The sequence below is a fragment of the Delphinus delphis genome, chromosome 15, assembly GCF_949987515.2.
Source record: "Delphinus delphis chromosome 15, mDelDel1.2, whole genome shotgun sequence".
In the NCBI taxonomy this organism is placed as follows: Eukaryota; Metazoa; Chordata; class Mammalia; order Artiodactyla; family Delphinidae; genus Delphinus; species Delphinus delphis.
In genome coordinates, this window is record NC_082697.1 from 31,486,854 (window position 1) to 31,508,351 (window position 21,498).

A 21,498-nucleotide genomic window follows, 5' to 3' on the forward strand; every position below is an offset into this window, starting at 1 on the left:
GAATCCAACAACACATTAAAGGGATCATATAACATGATCAAATGGGGTTTATCCCAGGAATGCAAGGATTCTTCAACATACACAAATCAAACAATGTGATACACAATATTAACAAATTGAAGGAGAAAAACCATATGATCACCGCAATAGATGCAGAAAAACCTTTTGACAAAATTCAACACCCATTTATGATAAAAACCTTGCAGAAAGTAGACATAGAAGGAACTTACCTCAACATAATAAAGGTCATATATGACAAACGCACAACCAACATCTTTCAATGGTGAAAAACTGAAATCATTTCCACTAAGATCAGGAGCAAGACAAGGTTGCCCACTCTCACCAAAATAATTCAACATAGTTTTGGAAGTTTTAGCCACAGCAGTTAGAGAAGAAAAAGAAATAAATGAATCCAAACTGGAAAAGAAGTAAAACTGTCACTGTTTGCAGATGACATGATACTATACATAGAAAACCCTAAGGATGCTACCAGAAAACTCCTAGAGTTCATCAATGAATTCAGCAAAGTTGTGGGATAAAAAATTAATACACAGAAATCTCTTGCATTTCTATACAATAACAAGGAAAATTCAGAAAAAGAAATTAAAGGAACAATCTTATGTATCATTGCAAAAAAAAGAATGAAATACCTAGGAATAAACCTACCTAAGGAGGCAAAAGACCTGTATACAGAAAACTATAAGATACTGCTGAAAGAAATAAAAAATGATACAAACAGATGGAGAGATATACCATGTTCTTGGACTGGAAGAATCAATATAATGAAAATGACTATACTGCCTAAAGCAAACTACAGATTCAATAGAATCCCTATCAAATTATGTATGGCACTTTTCACAGAACAAGAACAAAAAATTTTACAATTTGTATGGAAACACAAAAGACCATGAATAGTCAAAGCAATCTTGAGAAAGAAAAACGGAGCTGAAGGAAGCAGGCTCCCTGATTTCAGACTCTACTCTAAAGCTAGAGTCATCAAAACAGTATGGTACTGGCACAAAAACTGAAATATAGATCAATGGAGCAATAGAGAAAGCCCAGAGGTAAACGCATGCTCATATGGTTACCTTATCTTTGACAAAGGAGGCAAGAATATACAATGGAGAAAAGACAGCCTCTTCAATAAGTGGTGTTGGGAAAACTGGACAGCTACATGTAAAAGAATGAAGTTAGAACACTCCCTAACACCATACACAAAAATAAACTCAAAATGGATTAGAGTCCTAAATGTAAGCCCAGATACTGTAAAACTCTTAAGAGGACAACATAGGCAGAACACTCATTCATATAAATCTCAGCAACGTCTTTTTGATCCACCTTCTTGAGAAATGAAAATAAAAACAAAAATAATCAACTGGGACCTAATTAAACTTAAATGCTTTTATATAGCTTAGGAAACAATAAAGAAAATGAGAAGACAACCCACAGAATGGGAGAAAATATTTGCAAACGAAGCAACCAACAAGGGGTTAATCTCCAAAATATACAAACAGCTCATGCAGGTCAATATCAAAACAAAAAAACAAAAACAAACAGACAAAAAATGCCCAATCAAAAAATGGGCAGAAGGGCTTCCCTTGTGACGCAATGGTTGAGAGTCCGCCTGCCAATGCAGGGGACACGAGTTCGTGCCCCGGTCCAGGAAGATCCCACATGCCATGGAGTGGCTAGGCCCGTGAGCCATGGCCACTGAGCCTGCATGTCCGCAGTCTGTGCTCCACAATGGTAGAGGCCACAACAGTGAGAGGCCCGCGTACCGCAAAAAAAAAAAAAAAAAAAAAAAAAAATGGACAGAAGCTCTAAATAGACATTTCTTCAAAGAAGACATACAGATGGCCAAAAATTATATGAAAAGATGCTCAGCATCTCTAATTATTGGAGAAATGCAAATAAAAAGTACAATGAGGAATCACCTCACATTGATCAGAATTGCCATCATTAAAAAGTCTACAAACAATAAATGCTGGAGAAGGTGTGGAGAAAAGGAACTCTCTTAGACTATTGGTGGGAATGTAAATTGGTACAACCATTATGGAGAACAGTAGGGAGGTTTCTTAGAAACTAAAAATAGAGCTACCATATGATCCAGCAATTTCAGTCCTAGGCACATATCCAGAGAAAACCATACTTCAAAAAGATTCATGCACCCCACTGTTTATTGTAGCACTATTTACAACAGCCAGGACATGGAAGAAACCTAAATATCCATCAAGAGAAATGGATAAAGAAGATGTGGTACATGTATACAATGGAATATTACTCAGCCATTAAAAAAAAACGCATGAAGTAAGGACTTCCCTGGTGGTCCAGTGGTTAAGACTTCGCCTTCCAATGCAGGGGGTGAGGGTTCAATCCTTCATCAGGGAGCTAAGATCCCGCATGCCTCGTGGCCAAAAAACCCCACAAAACAACAAAAATACAAAACCATAAAACAGAAACAATATTGTAACAAGTTCCCTAAAGACTTTTAAAATGGTACACATCAAAATATCTTTTACAAAAATGAGATAATGCCATTTGTAGCAACATGGATGGACCTAGAGATTATCATACTAAGCGAAATAAGTCAGAAAAAGAAAGACAAATATCATATGATATCACATATATGTTGAATCTGAAAAAGGTGATTTAAATGAACTTATTTACAAAATGGAAACCAACTCACAGACATGGAAAACAAACTTATGGTTACCAAAGGAGAAGGGTGGGGGAATGGATAAATTAGGAGTTTGGGAGTAACATATACACACTACTACATATAAAATAGATAATCAACAAGGGCCTATTGTATAACACAGGGAACTCTACTCAATATTCTGTAATAACCCATATGGGAAAAAAATCTGAAAAACATGGATATATGTATAACTAAACCACTTTGCTGTACACCTGAAAATAACACAACTTTGTAAACCAGCTATACCCCAATATAAAATAAAAATTAGGGCTTCCCTGGTGGCGCAGTGGTTGAGAGTCTGCCTGCCGATGCAGGGGACACAGGTTCGTGCCCCATTCTGGGAGGATCCCACATGCCGTGGAGCGGCTGGGCCCGTAAGCCATGGCTGCTGAGCCTGTGCATCCAGAGCCTATGCTCCTCAGCAGGAGAGGCCACAACAGTGAGAGGCCCGCGTACCACAAAAAATAAATAAATAAATAAATAAAATAAAAATTAAATTATAAAATAAATCTAAAAAAATAAGAGAAATGGGGACTTCTCTGGTGGCCCAGTGGTTAAGACTCCATGTTTTCAATGCAGGGAGTATGGGTTTGATCCCTGGGCAGGGAAGTTCTGCATCTGCATGGTGCAGCCAATAAATAAATAAATAAATAAAATAGAAATAGAAACTTATGCCCACACACCCCAAAAAATCTAAGTACTTACTTCAAGAAATGTTTTTTTCTTTTTTTTTTTTTGCCGTACGCGGGCCTCTTGCTGTTGTGGCCTCTCCCATTGCGGAGCACAGGCTCTGGACGCGCAGGCTCAGTGGCCATGGCTCACGGGCCCAGCCGCTCCGCGGCATGTGGGATCTTCCCAGACTGGGGCACGAACCTGTGTCCCCTGCATCGGCAGGCGGACTCTCAACCACTGCGCCACCAGGGAAGCCCACTTCAAGAAAATTTTAATATGAATTCTGAGAAAAATTTTTTTATCATGAAAGAGTGTTAAGTTTTGTTCAATTCCTTTTCTTCATCAATTGATATTATCATATGAATTTTCTTCTTTAGTTTGTGATATAATGGATTTCATGGATTGATTTCAAATATTAAACTAGCCTTGTACACCTGAAATTTATTCCACTTTGTCAGGGAATATTGTCCTTTTTATAGTCTGTTGGACTCAACTTGCTAAAATTTTGTTGAGGATTTTGTGTTTGACTGTATGAGAGATTCTGGTCTTCTAATTTTCTATATTTTTTTTATTGTGCTCTCTTAGTTGAGTTTTGGTAGTAAGGTAACAGCGACCTCATAAAACAAATTGGAAAGTGCCCTCCTCTTCTATATTCTGGACAATATTATGTAAAATTAATGTTAATTCTTCTCTGAATGTTTGTTAAAACTCCAGTGAAGCCATCTTAATGTGGGATTTCTTTTTGGGGGGAGATTTTAAATGATAGATTCAACTTCTTTAATAGTTATAGGCTATTTAGGCTATCTATTTCATCTTGGCTGAGTTATGATAGTCTGTGGTTTCTTAGGAATTTTAATCCCTTTCTTCTAAATTGTCAAATTATGATTGTGAAGTTGTTTACACTATTCCCTAATTACCCTTTAACAGCTGCAGAATCTGTTGTGATATTCCTTCTTTCAATCCTGATATTGGTGATTTGTGATTTATTTTTTCAAAGAATCAGTTCTTTACATTCTTTTTTTAAAATATTCTTTTCCATTATGGTTTATCACAGAATATTGAATATAGTTTCCTGTCCTATACAGTAGGACCTTGTTCGTTTATCCATTTTATATATAATAGTTTGCATCTGCTAACCCCAAACTCCCACTCCATCCCTTTGCCATCACCCCCCTTCCTCTTTACAACCACAACTCTGTTCTCTATGTCTGTGAGTACGTTTCTGTTTCATAAAAGCTCATTTAGGGCTTCGCTGGTGGCGCAGTGGTTGAGAGTCCACCTGCCGATGCAGGGGACATGGGTTCGTGCCCTGGTCCAGGAAGATCCCACATGCTGTGGAGCAGCTGGGCCCGTGAGCCATGGCCGCTGAGCCTGTGCGTCTGGAGCTTGTGCTCCGCAACGGGAGAGGCCACAACAGTGAGAGGCCCGTGTACCACACACACACAAAAAAGTTCATTTATGTCACATTTTAGATTCCACATATAAGTGATATCATATGGTACTTGTTTTTCTCTTTTTGGCTTACTTCACTTAGTACGATAATCACTACTTCCATCCATCTTGCTGCAAATGGTATTATTTCACTCTTTTTTATGGCTGAGTAGTAATCCATTGTACACAGGTACCACATCTTCTTTATCCATTCATCTGTCAATAGACATTTAGGTTGTTTCCCTGTGAATACTACTGTGAATAGTGGTGCTATGAACATAGGGGTGCATGTAACTTTTTGAATTATAGTTTTGTCTGGATATATGTCCAGGAGTGGGATTGCTGGATCATATGGCAACTCTATTTTTAGTTATTTGAGGAACCTCCATACTGTTTTCCATAGTGGCTGTACAAACTTAACAGTCCCACCAACAGTGTAGGATAGTTCCCTTTTGTCCACACCCTTTCCAACATTTATAGTTTGTAGTCTTTTGGTGATGGCCATTCTGACCAGTGTAAGGTGATACCTCATTGCAGTTTTGAATGCATGTCTCTAATAATTAACGCTGTTGGGCAAATTTTCATGTGCCTGTGGTCATTTGTGTGCAAAGAGCCAGCTTTTTATTTCACTTATTTTCTCTATTGTTTTCTTTTTTCCAATCTATTTCTGCTTTTTATTTTTTCTTCTTATTGTTTGTTTTGGGCTTATTTTGCTTTCTTTTTTTAACAACCGATTATCAATTTATTAAAAATGTTGATTTAAGCATCGGCAATGGTGACTTCAACCTTGACTCCTGGCTCAATACTGATGGAAATGATCTGCTTAATCTCAGAAGGACTGTGCAGGTCAATGAGTCACTTGTGGATCCTCATTTGGAACCTTCATGACAAGGAGTTTTCCTGGTAGTTATTTTCAGAGTCTTGGTAGGCGTACAAAACAGTCCTTTCATTCTGAGATTCTTTTCCTTCTCGCCTCTGATTAGGTCATCACATACCTTCTCCAAAGACTTCGTGTTGCAGCTGGTGAGGGTGATTCTAATCCGGTGAATCGCTACCTCTGGCTCCAGGGAAGTCTTTCCGCTAGGCTATGACTGCGGTGCAGCTTTCTGACTGACTTGCTCCTGGGTGAGAGCAAACAGTGGTGAGTCAGGTGCAGAAGCGGGAGTCCCCGGGCTCCACTGCAGCGGTGACCGCATCTTCCTCAAAGCGCTGCTTTTTTTTTTTTTAATACACAAAATAATTTTGAGAAAGAAGCTATAGTAATTAAGACTGTGGGATTGGTGGAGTGGTAGATACATAGATCAATGGAAAATAGTGGACAACACAGAAATAAATCTACATAAATATGCCTAATTTTTAGCAAAGTAGCAAAAGGAATCCAATGTATTCATTTTCAATAAATGGTGCTGAAGGAATTGAAAATCTATTGGCAAAAAAATAAACCTCCATTTATATATTTTTTCTAGAAAAGAGCAGGAGAAAATCTTTGGGACTTGGGACTAGGCCAAAAGTCAAGTCCTTGGGCTTGACACCAAAAGCACAAACCTTAAAAGGAAATCCATAAAGCAAAAATTGATACATTAGATCTTATAAAAAATTTAAAATTTTGTTCTGTAAAACTCCCTGCGCAGCAGATGAAAAGAGAGAAAAATATTTACAAACTACATATCTGACAAAGAGCTAGTATATAGAATATATAAAGAATTCTCAAAAATCAACAATAAAAAAGCAAACAATCAAATTAGAAAATGGGCAAAAGACATTAACACTTTACTGAAGGAGATTCTGTTGCAAGTAAGTATATGAAACAATATTCAGCATCATATGGCATTAGAGAAATGCAAATTAAAACCACAGTGAGGTATCACTATATACCTATCAGAATGGCTAAAATAAAAAACAGTGATACTAAATATTAGTGAGGATGCAGAGAAACTGAATCACTCATACACTGTTGGTGAGGCTGTTAAATGGTGCAGTCAACCTAGAAAATAATTTGGAATTTCCTCTTAAAACTGAAAAACAGGGGAGTTCCCTGGTCACCTAGTGGTTAGAACCCCAGGCTTTCACTGCTGTGGCCCTGGTTCAATCACTGGTCAGGGAACTGAGATTCCTGCAAGCCATGTGGTGCAGCCGAAAAAATAAATAAATAAATAAATACTGAAAAATGGGATTACCTTATGATTAGCAATTGTGTCTTAGGCATATATCATCCCAAAGAAACAAAAATGTATTTTCAGACAGAAACTTGCACACAAATATTTGTAGCAGTTTTATTTGTATTTATTGTCCAAACCAGAAACTACTCAGATGTCCTTCAAAGGGTGAATGGTTAAAAACCTTTGACACATTCATACCATGGAATATGACTCAGCAATAAAAAGGAATTAATTACTGATATACACAAAAATTTGGATGAATACTAAGGAAAATTATGCTGAATGAAGAAAGCCAATATCATATATATATGGCATAATTATAGAAATGGAGAAGAAAGTAGTGGTAGCCAAGGGTTAGAGATGGGAATTAGGGTATGTGTGGGTGGCGCTATAAAGAATTATCATGAGGGAGTGTTGAAGTGGTGGTGTAAGTTGAGTATCTTGAGGTTACACATGTGATCAAATTACTTAGAGCTATACACAAACACGTTCTAAGGAGTGCATATATAACTGGTGAAATCTGAATACATTCTGTGTTTTGTGCCACTGTCAATTTTCTGGTTTTGATATTGTACTATAACTCTGTTATTTTTGGAGGAAGCTGGGTAAAGGCCACTTGGAATCTCTGTGTAAATTTCTTTGAAACTTCTAGTGAATTTGTAGGTATTTCAAAAATAAAAAGTGTTTTGTTTCTTTTTTTCTTTAAAAAAAAGGCATCAAGGCTTCCCTGGTGGCACAGTGGTTGAGTGTCCGCCTGCCAATGCAGGGGACACGGGTTCGAGCACTGGTCCGGGAAGATCCCACAGGCCACGGAGCAACTAAGCCCGTGCACCACAACTACTGAGCCTGAGCTCTAGAGCCCACGTGCCACAACTACTGAAGCCCGTGTGCCTAGAGCCCGTGCTCCACAGCAAGAGAAGCCACTGCAATGAGAAGCCCGTGCACTGCAACGAAGACCCAAAGCAGCCAAAAATAAATAAATAAACTTATTAAAAAAATAATAATGATGATATATTTTATATTTGAATCACCTTTTTTCCTAGTGGAGACCCTCTGTCAAAACCATAATCCAGGCCACCACTTTTCCAAGCTGCCTGTGACTCACTCCAATACATTCTCCATATGTGTTTTCAACAGGGAAATCTTTCAAAAACCACCATCCTAGGTCACTAAAGCACACAAGTTTCTACTAAAGATGTAATTTCCCATAAAAGCCAAACTGTAAAGGGAACATTTGTTCCCATTAGACTTGGCTTAATGAGCACTCTTGGAACTACCTAAAGCCTTTATCCTCCACCCAGAAGTGATGCTACGAGAAGTGAAATTACATATAAATCAGTAGTGCCTTAAGCAATTTACAAAAGAGTCCCCAAATGTAAGTTACATAAGTATAAATAATAATATTAATATCTCCCTCATCTTGTCTTTATCTCTAGGACTGGGAGGATCAAAGCCACCTGATAAGTGCAGCTTCAAAGATCTCTCCCATTCCAGGTCTGGGAATGGGCACACTGCAACAGGCCTCTCCATCCTCAGTTTCCACACTTCATAACCAGTAAAGGCTCCAAATCACCTAAAGTGGTTGTTAGAGCCTTTCTGCATATGATACCTTTTTTTATAAAATTAATGGCACTCATTCCAATAATGGCTTCAGCAGAGAAAACCCCCTTTTCAGTGCAATGTATCCCATTATTGTTTGATTTTCCTCCATCACTAGAAGTGCCCTAATTGTATACTTTAATGAATAAAATTGATTTCCAACAAATTTTGCTTTGAGTAGCTTTTATGTATTAAGACAGTCCTAGAAATAATTGGAGACTCTGGGAGAGGTGACAAGGATTGGGAAGCAGGGGCTAGTGGTAAAGCAGAGTTGGTAATCCTATCTCAAAATTTGGTTGGATTCCTTATGCAGTGAGAGGGATAGGGGAGAATCTGAGGCCTGAGGGTAGGGTTACTCATCTGATAGGCTATATTGGCTCTGGAATTGTTGACCAGGTCAGAGGCTAAATGACTAAAAATGTGTGATTCAAGGTTAGACCAGCAGAGAGGTGGACCCCACCACCCCAGGGAGTATCCAGCTGAGCAGCATGTGGCACTGGGCCAGTGCCAGTCAGCATCACTGAAGTGGGTCCAGATGCCATGGATAGGACTCCTGGACCAAGAGGAGGTCAGGTAGAGCTATACAGGCCCCTGCTCTGAGTTGGGCGGAGGGGAGAAAGTGAGAAGCAAGCCCCCAAATGTGCTGCAGCCCACAGTGGAGATGGTAGGATGACAGAAGACTTCGACTCTGCACCTATCCACCACTCAAACCTCTATCAGGATGGCACATCATTCTCAAAAACTTTATCTCAGGGAGTGCTTTAATACCTTGTCCCTGTCCAGACTAATGAGGAGGGACTCACTGATGAACACTTCTGGGAAGAAGGAGGAATAAGGGATGCACAAAGGTGGTTTAGGGACTTCTGGTTTCCATAGATTATCCTGGAACCTCAAATGGGGCATTTCGAAGGCTCAGTTTGGAGCAAAAAGACAGCAGCAAGGGAGGTAAGGCATGGAATGATATCAACACTATTAAAAGCACTGCATCCCATCATTTTAAATCAGCAGTTCTCAACCCTGGCTGCACATTGGAATCACCTAAAGGAGCATTTAAAATTCCTAGTGCCTGAGCCTCGCTCCACACAATTACTTCAGAATGAGGGATGGGGCCTAGCCATTGGTAACTTTTAAAGCTCCCCTGGGATTCTGCTGTGGAGCCATTGTTCTGTTCTAGACTTCACTACTTTTAAGTGTGATTCCCAAAACCATAGCACTGGTACCCTCTGGGAACCTGATAGAAATGCCAGGCCCCACCCCAGGCCTGCTGATGAGAATCTGCATTTGGACGAGATCCTCTAGGCACACTGCAGCTTGAGAAGCACTGTTCTCAGTGAACACTGAGAGCATTGGGTCTCACCCCTGGGTGCCCATTAGAATTACCTGGGAGGTACATTTATCCTGTCAGGGAAGAAAAAATTTTCCTCTACCCTTCTAGGTTCTTCTGGCTGGTCTAAGAATTAAGCTGACATGGGACAGATTAACAGGAGAAAATCGAACAAAAGTTTAACAACATTTTACATGGGAGAGACCCAGGAGAACTGAGTAACTCACCAAAATGGCCAAAACCCTCACCTTAAACACCAACCCAGCCCTACTAAACACTGACTTAGCAACTAAGTACAGTTAAGTAGGAGCATGGAAAGGGGAAGATGGTCAAGCACCTGCAGCCATGCTGGGGTGAATTGATCACCTGAGGGCCAAGTTACCTGGGCAACCAACTCCTCACCCTCAGAGGCACAGAGCTGAGGGCAGCAGAAGCCTGCAGAAGTGAAGCTGCTGAGGTTGAAGGCCTACGCTTCCATCCCCACTAGTGGCTCACAGTTGAGCCTGGAAGCTGGACCTTTCAAACAAACCCCCAGGAGATGTCAATTCTCCTCACATAATGTAAAAAGGTCTAAGCAGCCTCACACCCCTGAGAGGCTATTAATGAAGGGACAGATTTCTTAACATCCAGCACAAATCTGCTGCTCTAAGCAATGGGAACTGTGAATGGGGCGGGCAGGGATAAGGAAGAACAATGTTGAACTTTACCTGAGCTCCTAGAAAACGACAATGGTTAAGAAATCCTCTCACACTTTTGTTTTCCTGGAAACCATGCAAGATGGCAGTTCTCTTGCTCTCTCTACACCCCTCCTTGACCAGCCCCTGCTTGACCTACACCCTACTCACCTGACTGACCTTCCCTCTTAACCATAGAGCCTAATCAGTAACTGTATATATGCTTGTTCCCCACAACCCAGCCCCCCACCCCCTAACCCCCATACTCTCTCATCCCACCCTACCTAGTGATTGTTCTAATCTTTAGATCAGAATGGCTCTACCCTGCAAGTTTATCAAAGAGGCTCTGAGGAACGTGCCCTTCTGCTGTTTTTCCTGGTAACCAAAGAGCCAACCTGAAATCAATTCCCCCTATAACTGGTAATACACCCACTCCCATAGCAAGGGCTGTGGCCATGTCCTGCCTGCCATCTGCCATATACAGTAGGCTGTTGCTCGGGATCTTGCTTTGGACATGTAAGATCCCCTATCTAATAAACCACTGATGTCTCTGTTGCTGACTGTGGGCTCTTTCTTAGGTCTTGAGGCTGGGAAACTATAGAGCTTGCTGGCCTGTGGGGTGCAGCAGTAGATGAGAAATGTTACCTGCCATATCCGCAAACAAAGGATACTGTGTTCATCAAGACATCAGCCACTACAGCCACTACTGACAGTGAGCTCTAAGGAAATTCAGGATGGAGACAAAGAGGTTGCCTGCTGCCAATCCCTCAGCCACTGCAGCCACCTTCAACTGTGCACCCTGAGGGTATTCAGGATGGAGAGAACAGGATATTGGCCCTAGATAGCTAAGGTGCATATTAAAGGAATGATTTCAATGAGCCCAGACTCATATCTTCCCAGCATAGAAAAGCACTAAATTCATTAACTTGAGATGTCTGGTTTTCTTTACTTAACAGTAATCTTTTGATATCCTGACTACCTGGTTTTTGTTGCAAAACTCCTATATATCCTGGCTCTTCCCTTACGTCTTCAGCCCAGTCCCTCAGAGTGATCTGAGAGACTGTTTTCCAAGCTTTAGTTCTCAGAAAATCCTCCTTATACAACATAATTCTCAACTTTTAGGTTGTGTATTTTTTTCAGTCAACAATTTTGGCAACCACAAAGGGACCCAGAGCAGATCTCCCTCCTTTGCCTGAACTCTACGAGGATCTGGAGCCTGGTACAAGCAGAAGTCTCTTGGTCCTGTCTACCTCCTCGGAGAGTCCAGGCATATTTGGGTGAGTCTATCCTGGTTCATGGATCTCCCATTATTGGTTGATAATCCTAAATTTTATTCAGTCGTGTTAAACTCCTCTCTGGAGGAGTAGGTTGTCCTTGAAATTTAGTTTCAAGAAGAAGTACCTGGGCTATCCTCTGTGAAAGACACTGAGAAAGATTTTGCTCAGTTTAAACATGGTGGTTTTATCCTCAGGTGAAAGACTGGGAAGACTTTGGTCATTTAAAAGAACACTGAATAGGTTGGACTGGGTAATTAGGGGGAAGACTGACCCGTCATTTTTCTTTGAATTGGCTACCTTAATAGAGTTTGCTGAAATAAAACTGAAATCGTATGAGAGCTTTCAGCTCTGAAGAAGGGGACATCTCCTCTCAGCCAGCAATTGCTTCCTCAGGTAATTGAGAAACTCGCAAAAGTGGTGGAAGCAAGTCCTCATACCATGCTGCAGTCCCTATAGGGAAACCCATTCATTTTAATTAAAGCTTGCTCTGCCAGGGACATGAATAAGAACTGGCCATTCCATGATCTGGGCACCCATGGTGGTCTTATAATAACAGAGGAAGAACCCAAGACACATAGAGGAGCTGAAATGACTCTGGGGTAAAATGTAGAGCAGTTAAGCTCACAAGCAGCACATTGGCGCATCACATTATTCTCACAAGTGATTTTGATTTTATTTCAACAAACCAACCTCAGAATGGGGAGCAAGGCTTTCAAAACAAAAGAAAAAGGGACAACATATTGCCAGCCTCCAATACCCTGGAAAGGTTTATGTACATACAAAACTTACACTTACAAGTACTTGCTTAATTGGGAACTAAAGAAAATTTTGCCCTGAAAATGACTAAAATGGGGCTATTTTATAGTGTACACAGCTAAGTTAGAAAAAACTGTCTTGATAAAACATCTTTTCAGAATTCTGACCTTAGAGAAACAAAGCCCTTCTAGGGGGAACTTGCATTTCTCTTCCTGTGTCTTTGACATGTAAATGTTCTACCTGATCTTCGGAGTTGTGTGTGTGTGTGCATGAGCCTGTGTGTATTTTGAGAATTTGGTCTCTGCCATGAAACTGGTACACATATGGTATACATTTGGCAGCCAACTGAATAGACTGGGATTCTGAGTAGTCTTTTGTGTGACTGTACCAACTCTCAGGGGCTTTTTGCCATCTTAACCTTCATTGTGTCAGCCTGTACAACAAAGACCTTTACTTTCTTAAAGTATTTTTTGGAGTAATCTTTCCGGATCTTGTTTAGGCAGCATCCTTAACACTCTCTTGTGGGGAACCCTCTTGTGTCTCATTGGTTTGAATCACTATTAAGATATATCTCATTAATAGCCAAATGATGGATCCTTCAAACTGAAAAAACTTTAAATTGGTAAATTTCTATAGACCTCTCATTATAAACAGCTATTTTATTGGTACCTGTGAGGAAAATTAATCAAATTATATTAAATTTATATATATATAAAATGGTTAACTTAAGAACTCCCTTAGTTTAAAACAAGCAAGAAAAACCAGTTTGGGAAGACTTATTTGTGTTCTCCTCTTCTCCTCAGCAGATCTTACAGATGCTAATAAAAACATTAGAATAATTAATGTTAATTAGGTTGATTAAAAGGAAAATAAGGAAAAAAAACTGAAGGGAAAGTATAGACACTTTTTCCCAACAAGGTAGAAATTTTAAAGGGACTTATTTCAAATGGATAAAGAAATCTTTAAATGGTTATTTTAAAATGGGATAAATAAAACAGATGTTAATGGGATTAAATCAAAGGTTTGATACAATACTACCTAAGGTTGGATGGGCCAAAGGGACCCCCCTATTGACCCCCAACAATAAAGGGCTCCAAACAAGTCTTCTTTATTTACCCCAGTTATATATATATTTAAAAGGCTGGGAAAAAAATTACAGAGATACCTGATCAACAATTACTTGGGGCGATATTTAGGCCAATTAATCAAGTTAAAGGATTGACAAAAGGGCCAGGGTACCTTGGCTCAACCCCTCCAGAAACTTTTATACAAAAATAGATGAAAAGGTCAGGATAAAAAGAAAGGCTTCTAGGACTCCTTGTAAGACCAACACTTGTTGATTGGATCTGAATGGAAACTAACGTTAAAAGTATAAAAGTTGATAAAATTGAGATGAAAATTTATAAAAATTGGTATATTTAAATGGGCTTTATATAAGATAGGTGATGCTCCAAGGACAATGGTGCATCAAGGACAAAGGACGTCCCTGCCTTAAAAAGTTTCAGCGTTACACCCCCTACTGGACTCTTAATCACCCTCCCCACCATGTTGCCAAGGTTAGGAAATTCCTGAGCCCACCTGGGCAACGCCTACAAAAACTGATCAATAGCACATGTTCAGGCTCAACTCTCCCAGACTACAAGGAAGTTGGCCTGCTGTTCTGGCAGTGACCCTTCCCTCTAATAAGTTCTATCTCCTTTACATTCTGCCTTATGTCTGGAAATTATTTTCCAACCTGCGTTCAGACCACGACAAGATTGTTACATCACTTTTGCTTAATTATATTGTGGGATAGACATGTTTCACTGGAGAATGCTTCCCCTGCTTGGTATTATAAAAGAGGGCATATGAATCTTCCCCTAGGGAAATATTAATTAAACATACTAAAGAAAACCAATAGGGTTACCTGAGCCCATATAAGATAAAGTAAAGCCGAGAGCTAATATTCGGGGGCTAATAATAATAGAGATTTTGGGCTTCCCTGGTGGCTCAGTGGTTGAGAGTCCGCCTGACGATGCAGGGGACACAGGTTCCGTGCCCCGGTCCGGGAAGATCCCACATGGCGTGGAGCACCTGGGCCCGTGAGCCATGGCTGCTGAGCCTGCGCATCTGGAGCCTGTGCTCTGCAATGGGAGGGGCCACAACAGTGAGAGGCCCGCGTACAGCAAAAAAAAAAAAAAAAAAAAATAGAGATTTTGCTCTGGGTCTAACTTGTATACTCAGAAAGAGAGCCTTTGTTGAATGCCTTATACAAGTTTTTGAAGGCATGATAAATTAAACCCACCCTAAAGTGCTAAAACACAGAGCTCTGAAATTTCAGTTTAGTTGGAAATCTTCTCACTGATATAGAAAAACAAATTAAAGAAAATACATTTGGGGCTTCCCTGGTGTGCAGGGGTTGAGAATCTGCCTGCTAATGCAGGGGACACGGGTTCGAGCCCTGGTCCGGGAAGATCCCACATGCCGTGGAGCAACTAGGCCCGTGAGCCACAACTACTGAGCCTGCGCGTCTGGAGCCTGTGCTCCGAAACAAGAGAGGCCCCGATAGTGAGAGGCCCGAGCACCGCGATGAAGAGTGGCCCCCGCTTGCCACAACTAGAGAAAGCCCTCGCACAGAAACGAAGACCCAACACAGTCAAAAATAAATAAATAAACAAATGTGGGGTTTAAAGAAAATACATTTGGGCAAATCAATCTTTTAATATCATTTATGTGACAGACCAGCTCTCTGGGGAATTAAAAGCAACTGTCTTTGTCTTGCAAATCTCTACAAATCAGAAATGTAAATACAGCCCACAGTGACCTGAGACTGAACCGAATTAGCTCAATCAGGTAGAACCTGAAACCAATGGGAAAAAACGGAAAAGGTGGCATTTTAAACTCAAACCAGTAGAAAGGCTCCCTCAACCAAAATCTAATTCATATTCTCCTTAAGGGTTTATCAAGGACAAATACAAATCAGAAAAGTCTTTTCCACAAACAGTAAAGTCTTAGTCATCTGAGCAAGCAAATTTAATTTATTCCAACTGTTATTTATAAAATAGTAAGTTTAAATTGTAATACCTGATTCATAACTAAGTTTTTATTTTTAAAATTCATTTATTTATTTTTTAGCCATGTCACATAGCTTGCGGGATCTTAGTTCCCCAACCAGGGACTGAACCCCGGCCCCAGGCAGTGAAAGAGCAGAGTCCTAAACATTGGACCACCTGGGAATTCCCCATAAAAAAGTTTTTAAAGTGAAGCTACGAGATCTCTAGTTTTGTCTGTTTATATGGCTGTGTGTACATTATATGTGATGTCTGTACCTCTGGAAAATATTATCAAAATTAAATGTATAAAAGAGCTCTATTTAATTGACTTAAAAGTAAGCACTTACAAACTAAACATTTCTAAATATGAAAGAACCCGGCCAGAATAAATTTCAGGTTCACCTGATCTAGGAAATACAATATTAAATCAACATCTGGTATGCTAGCTTAAGCTAGTTTAAGCTTATTGGTTTAATCAATATAGACGTGTTTTACTTTTATTTACCTAGGTATCCTGAATGTCAATACGTTCATGATATTTCTGTTACAGAGTTTGTCAATAACAACAACAAAATTAGCTTGGTTTGGTAATATTTTCATAGGTTATAAAATAAATGTAAATGAGATAAGAATTTTCAGGTGAGCTCTTTAGGAATACTTACGCTTTGGGTACGTCTGTCTAATCTAGTTTCTCCAGATTTTGGTAAAGAGTTTTGCTAATTGATGGGAATTCACTGAATATCTAGGTCACTTCAAATAAGATAAGATACTGGAAACTTAATTGCTAAACAGGTCTAAATTTACCTACTTTTGTCTCCTTACAAGAGGGAAACTAAAGGTATTTGGGTTTATTAGACACGTATATTGTACCTCATTGAGGAAAGAAATTATATGTTTCAGAGGTTATGGGATACTCCAATCAGAAAATGCTAGTATGACAAACAGTTTACAATTACTTGCTGCTTGTTGGTTTTCGCTAGAGATTAAGATTTTTAAGGGTTAATATTTGTAGTATGTAATTAAATCTACTAAAGATAATAAGGGGAACATTTCCATATACAAAGAAGTAGGATGTGTGTTTTCAGCAAAAGAAGGTATGGAAATATATTTTGTTAAGGGGAAAGAATAATTCTGTCCCAAAGCTGGTTATTTCTGGATAAAAAAAATAAGGGACAAACTAATATGGACACAAAAAGTTGTGGAAGGTTTACAAAAAGTTGTGGAAGGTTTGCAAAAAGGGAGCCCTGTAAAAGAAGTTTTGTACATAGTCAGGCTGGAATTAGACTAAATTTAATTAGGTAAATGGGCTTTGTTATTAAAAGTAGGCTGGTACAAGACTGGACTTGGTTCCTATCTCTCTATTAAGAGAGCAAAGTTTTCTTGGAATACTGTTTTTGATAACAGATTGTGTGAGTTCTTTTGCCTTTCAGTGATCTGTACTTGGTTTTCTGTTTCTTAAATCTTTTGTCACTTTGGTTAAGTGAATAAGTATTGTTCTACAGTGATCTATGATCCTATCTGATCAAGTGTTTTGAGACCTTTTTGATATTTTTGACAAACTTCTCAAATATCAAATTCTAACAAGTTATTTTGACCTCTAGCTAACTCTGAGATGCTTCAAAGGAACCCTGAGACATCTCAGAGAGGAATATTAAATTAATATTATTTGGTTTATTTTGTATGTTAAATTACCTAAGAAGCATTGTCAAATGATTGGAGATGAACTTTTGGTTATATTGTATGGATAAATGTCATTAATACAGATATTCTAAAATTTACATGGAATTCTTAAAAATCTGATATGCTCTGGGATAATGTTATCAGTCACAATTCTAGTTATTATCTTAAAATGTATGTCCAAGAAATATCCAAGTTTCTTGTCAATTTCACTGTGACCAGATCTTTCACCATGTAGTCTTTTGCTGTTTATACACAGTCACTGTTTTACTCTGATACTCATAAAATGAAGATATCAAAGAAAATTCATAAAAAGAACTTTTTTTTTACAAATATAAGTTCTGATAACTTTTAGATCATACCACTAAACTGGGTAAAAAATTTACAAAACTCTAATGGAAAACCCGATTTCATCCAGATCATCAGGAATTAATTACATGGTACTGAATGAACTGATAAATATGATTTATAATTTTATGACTTTTTCTGAAATATACTGACTTTTTAAAATAAGATTATTTATTTGTTTATTTATTCATTTTTGGCCACGTTGGGTCTTCATTGCTGCACTTGGGCTTTCTTTAGTTGCAGCGAGTGGGGGCTGCTCTTCGTTGCGGTGCACTGGCTTCTCATTGTGGTGGCTTCTCTTGTTGCGGATCATGGGCTCTAGGTATGCAGGCTTCAGTAGTTGTGGCACTCGGGCTCAGTAGTTGTGCGCATGGGCTTAGTTGCTCCACAGCATGTGGGATCTTCCCGGGCCAGGGCTCAAACCCGTGCCTCCTGCAAAGGCAGGCAGATTCTTTTTTTTTTTTCGCCGTACGCAGGCCTCTCACTGTCATGGCCTCTCCCGCTGTGGTGCACAGGCTCCGGACGCGCAGGCTCAGTGGCCATGGCTCACAGGCCCAGCCGTTCCGTGGCATGTGGGATCCTCCCGGACCGGGGCACGAACCCGTGTCCCCTGCATTAGCAGGCGGACTCTCAACCACTGCGCCACCAAGGAAGCCCACAGGCAGATTCTTAACCACTGCACCACCAGGGAATTCCTGAAATATACTGACTTTTAATCTTTGTTTTCCAGAAAAACCTTTCCTCTTATGCTGTGACCCACACAAGTTGATAAGTATACCTTTGTAAACAAAGATAAAACATGTATCTTTTTCTCTCTACCTGATCATTCCAGAATTTGTCTTCTCCAGCTGACTCCTTGCAGACTTGATGGTTTACTGCAACCAAATTACAACTAGTTATACTAATTATTGTTTTAATTTGTTCTCTTTGTTTCCAAATTGTTTATTCGTTGTGTCTCTCTCTGCTGCACTATGACTTTATTACTTATCCTGTCTAGTTTATAAGATTGTCTTTTGCATTACCCAATGTGTAACCAGGACTCCAGCAAAATTAATGATGGCTAAAAGTCTTGAGACTGTTGATTATATATAAAAAACTCCACATAAAGTAATTGTAATAGTGCAAATCTAGATATGGGAAGAAGCAACAAGGTAAAACATTTCCTGGATCATAATAGACTAGTAAGATAGAAGAGCCAAAGAATTTTAGATTATCAACAGGGCCTGATCCAAAAAAGATCAGCACATTGAGTGGCATATCAGCAGAATCCTTGCCTGATCTAGGAATGAGCCGTCTTGGCGCTGTGGGACAAAATTTGTCATAAAAAGCCTCCCAAACATTTGTTGAACTTATTACCAAGGGGAGGCACTGTGGATGAAAAATGTTACCTGCCATGTCAGCGAAGAATGGTCATCAAGCCATCAGCCACTATAGCCACTATTGACAGTGAGCTCTAAGGGAACTCAGGATGGAGACAAGGAGGTTGCCTGCTGCCAGTCCCTCAGCCACTGCAGCTACTCCTGCACCTTGAGGGGATTCAGAATGGAGAGAAGCAGGATATTAGCCCTAGATAGCGAAGAAGATGCGTATCAAAGGAATGATTTCAATGAACCCAGACTCTTGCATCTTTCCATACATAGAAAAGCACTAAATTCATTAACTTGAGATGTCTGGTTTTCTTTAATTAACAGTAATCTTTTGATGTTCTACCTGGTGTTTGTTGCAAAACTTCTATATATCCTGGCTCTTCCTTTACCTCTTTGGCGTAGTCCTTTAGAGTGATCTGAGAAGCTGTTTTCTGGGTTTAGTCCTCAGAAAATCTGCCAAATAAAATATAATTCTCAACTTTTAGGTTGTGCATTTTTTTCAGACACAGCCCAACCATCCCTTTCCCATAAGACTTAGATAAGACTCACAGATGCTACCCCCACCTTGGCCAGACACAGGCCCTCCAGATTCCCATTCTTTGCCTCATAAGTGATTGGCTGAACTTCTTGCCCCCAATCATCAGTAGGAACAAAGTGCTTGTTAATCAAACTTTGCTTAAGATCATCTCCTTCCCTCAGGTCCCTGAAATTTTGCCTACCCTCAACTTGAACCAGCATACAGCCCCTCTTGAGAATATCCTGGCCTCAGCGTAAAATATCCTCTGATACACCGTCTGATGTTGTCACTCCCCTTTATCCCATGTCCCTACCCCTGTTCTTTCTATCCTTCTCCCTATAAAAGATAAAACCCTCTTTGCCTAACCATTGAAACCCATGGATTTTATGGTCAGAGTGTTTTCCCTCTGCCCCACTCCCTTTCCCTTTCAATAGTACCTTTTCTTCCCTTCAATAATCCTTTCAAATAAAGTCTCTTTATAGAGAGCTGATGTGAGAAATCATTTGACAGGGGAAATGGAGAAGTTAGGGGGTAGCTATTTGGACAAGTCACCCTGAGAACAGCATGAGGAAGCTGTGTCTGGGGAGGGTGAGAGGGTGAAGGATGGGAAGTAGGGTCCTAAGGACTAGCTGGGGATGATAACCTTTTGCCCAGGGTCAGCAGCAAAGAACAGGACTGAGGATCCAGAGGGTTGGGAGAGTGAGGGGGTCTGCTACCCCAGACTCAGGCCTGGATGCCATTTAAAATGCTCCCACCCCTTCTTCCCTGCTCTTCACTCCCCTAGCATGGGACACTGTTGTGAATGGGCCCAACATTGGCCAAATAATGGAGACTGTAGACTGCCTCCTACCTGCTCCCACCACTGCAAACTTTCCTCTAGTAATTAACGCCTCACTCTCCTATACCCTAGATTTCTCTCCCATAGACCAGCTCCTTCCTAGCACTCAAACATCTCCCTCATCTTAAACAGTTTCCTCTTTGACTCCCAGTCCAGAGGCTGCCCTATTTCTCCGCAAATAACCAAATTTATTTAAATGAGTTGTCTTCATCACTTCATTCCCTCACCTCCGAGCCAAGCCTCCCACAGAGAAAGCTGCCAGCAGACCTCACGGTTCCACAGCATCTCCCTGTAGCCACATTTGCAGGCTTGTCTGACTTGACACAACAAAGTTCCCCAGACTTGACCCTCCTCCCTGAAGCTTCTCCAGTAAGTTCATTGGTGCCACAATTTTGTTACTCCTATCTCTCTGGTTTCTCCTGAAACTTTGCTGTTTTCCCTCCTCTGCCTGGGCCTTGCTTGTGGTCTCTCTTTTCTTTTCTCCCCTAGCTATACTCTCTCCCAGGGTTCCAAGTATCACTTACATGCTGATGACCACTGGACTTAAATTTCCAGCTCGGCACAATCCCCTGAGTTCTAAACACATCCTCCCAGCTGCCTACCCAGCATCTCACCCTCAGAAAATGGCACCTCAATTCACATGGGAGTTGGTTGTCAGGCTTGCCTTTCCCTCACTCCCCACTCCCAAATCATCAGCAAGACTCATGGCTACTTCTTCTGAAATCTGCTGCTTCTCCTCATGCCCACTGCCACCACTCTAGTCTAGTCCAGGCTGTGGGCATCTCTCCCTGGACTTCTATGAGCCTCTCAGCTCACCTTCTCCAAACTGGTCACCCTACCCCACTTAACTGCCATAGTGATCAGGTCCCTTTCCTGCTGAAAACTTTGATGGATTTTCACTGAGTTTCAGTGATAACCTTAAGTCCTAAACATGACCTACAAGGCCCAGCATCCTATGCTGTGTGTCCCTTTCTCCCCCTTCACTTGCTCACCGTGCCCCAGCCATTTCCTGAACTCACAGAATTCTTTTCTACCTTAGGATTTTCCTCATGCTCTTCTTACTGTTTCTGGAGCACCTGCCTTCCCATTTTCTGCTTGGTTAATGCCAACTTATGTCTAAGTCACGTCC

The 21,498-nt window shown here is 40.3% G+C and overlaps 1 pseudogene; it reads right to left on the reverse strand.

Annotated features, from left to right (window-relative positions):
- Positions 1–5,560: 5,560 nt before the first annotated feature.
- On the reverse strand, positions 5,561–11,209 carry LOC132437627 (small ribosomal subunit protein uS10-like; annotated as a pseudogene).
- Positions 11,210–21,498: the final 10,289 nt, after the last annotated feature.